Source organism: Eschscholzia californica, unplaced genomic scaffold, assembly GCF_041429995.1.
Source record: "Eschscholzia californica isolate CP2 unplaced genomic scaffold, dmEscCali1.0.p SCAF_1, whole genome shotgun sequence".
Lineage (NCBI taxonomy): Eukaryota > Viridiplantae > Streptophyta > Magnoliopsida > Ranunculales > Papaveraceae > Eschscholzia > Eschscholzia californica.
In genome coordinates, this window is record NW_028238198.1 from 826032 (window position 1) to 828248 (window position 2217).

The window sequence follows — 2217 nt, forward strand, 5'->3', positions numbered from 1 at the left end:
TCACGTTTTCTCCTTCCCACGTTTATTTTTTTTGCTTCCTCTCCCGTATTTGAGATATCAGTTTCTACGTCTCCCGTATGTGAGAAATCAGTTTTTTTTGTGAAGGATCCTGATAATGGTAGTATCTCTTTTAATTTCTGCATCTTATTTTTATGGGGCCACTGTTTAAAAAACAAAAAATGTTCTTCAGGACTACCATGGGGCAATGGTACAATCTCTTTTAGTTTTGTAGTTTATGTTGTTAAATATTGTTTGGTTGTATGTGGATTTGAAATGTTATATGCTTATTTTGTTTTCTTAAGTGAATAATCATCTCATAGGCTAATAATGTTATATGCTTATTTGGTTGTGAACCAAGCTGTAGTTATGTTATATGCTTAAAGAATGCAGGTTGGTATTATAGAAGACAATACTTCGAGTTTCAGAAGTTCTTTTAAAGGTTAAATTATATGGACTTTCAATCCGGTCTTAACCGTGCAAGAATTATTGAATCAGGTTGGTGTTTATATTTATCGAACCTGATGTTTCTACGCATATACTATTATGGTTAGAGGTGTTTGCAAATTGGGTATGATCAATGATGCACTAAAGGTGTTTGATGAAATGTTTGTTAGACCTAATGCTGATGTTTCTAGGTATATTTATCGAACCTGATGTTTCTACGTATATACTATTATGGTTAGAGGTTTTTGCAAATTGGGTACGATCAATGATGCACTAAAAGTGTTTGATGAAATGTCCGTTAGACCTAATGCTAGAAAAAAGGTTTTCAATGGAATGTTAGAAAAACCCCTAGATTGTTTACCTGATCAAGTAACATTTACAACTTTATTTCATGGGTATTGTAAAAATGGTGAACTGAAAAAAGCAGAGAATTGTATGGTTGAAAGATGGATTGGTTACTTACAATGCATTAGTTAATGGGTTTTGCTACTTACAATGCATTGGTTAATGGGTTTTGTTACTTATAATGCATTGTATTAGACCAAATATAGTTACTTATAATGCATTGGTTAATGGGTTTTGTTTAAAAGGAAAGATCGACGAAGCGAAAGATTAAAGAGTCAAATGAGATTAAATGGTTGAAAGATAATTTAGCTACCCATACAAGTTTATCGAAAGGTTACTGTATTGTTGGAAGATCGAATGAAGCTTCTAATCATTTAAACCTAATGGTAACTCTCGGATTCGATCTTGAAGAAATAGGGAGGCAGTGAAAGCTATATCTCTTCTTGAAGAAATGAAGGTAAGAGGAATTAAGTTAAATTTGAGATATTAACTGTATTATGAGTTTTTGCAGTTACTGTATAGTGATTGTGGTCGACCAGACTTGGTTAATGAAGTTTGGTCGACTAGAAATCAAACAAAATATTGACTGATTTTACCATATTTTATGTTTTAAGTGGAATAAAGTCTTAAGTGAATGGCTTTGTATCGTGAACAACCGAGTCTACCAACAGAAAGAAATGAAACACATGCAGATGTAAGTATAAACCTCTCTCTCTCTCTCTTTTAATTATTTGTTAAACTGATTCACTTTTGATCTTAACGAGTTTTGGTTCCTGTTGTGGGTTTTTTTGTTAAAGCTTAGGATGTTTGTGTTGTGAGATTTGATCATCTTGCTAGGATATGATAAGCTTTGACTTTAATCTTAGTATATCCCCTTAGTTGTATTTGTCATTGCAGGGAGGTATTTGAAGAAACGCTGATATTTTTGTGAAATTTTGGTCAAGAAGTGTTTGAAGAAATGCTCACTAAAGTCTTTGGTTGTAAAGCTTGAGGTTGTAAAAGCATGTTTAAGTTTACTAATATATAAAATGATTTTTGTTTTTCTTTTTAACTTCATTATTTTTTTAATGTATGTTTACGATAAAATACGTTACTAAATGTGTTTGGTGAAAATATTGAGAAGAGTAATTACTAATTCTTTTTTGCATAAATGTTGATGAGTTTAACGTATTTGTTTTTTTGTGGCTTTGTGTTATGTTATATATTGGAGAGTTTGATCATATGAAGTGCGATGGTTTATAGTTTTCTTTCTTTCTCTCTTTATTAGTTAGTAATTCTTTTCTGGATAAATGTTGATGAGTTTAATGCATTTTTTATGACAATAATGTATTTGTTTGTGTTATATGTTGAAGAGTTTAATCATATTAAGTTCGATGGTTTATAGTTTTTTTCTCTCTCTTTAGGTGTTTTTTTTCTATTTCTCATTAA

General features: G+C 30.9%; 1 long non-coding RNA gene across 1 annotated transcript; it reads left to right on the forward strand.

Annotated features, from left to right (window-relative positions):
- Positions 1-1034: 1034 nt before the first annotated feature.
- On the forward strand, positions 1035-1940 carry LOC147562914 (uncharacterized). Its single transcript, XR_015223089.1, has 3 exons — positions 1035-1246; positions 1404-1483; positions 1687-1940. It is a non-coding gene; the product is annotated as an uncharacterized LOC147562914 (long non-coding RNA).
- The last annotated feature ends 277 nt before the right edge of the window (positions 1941-2217 follow it).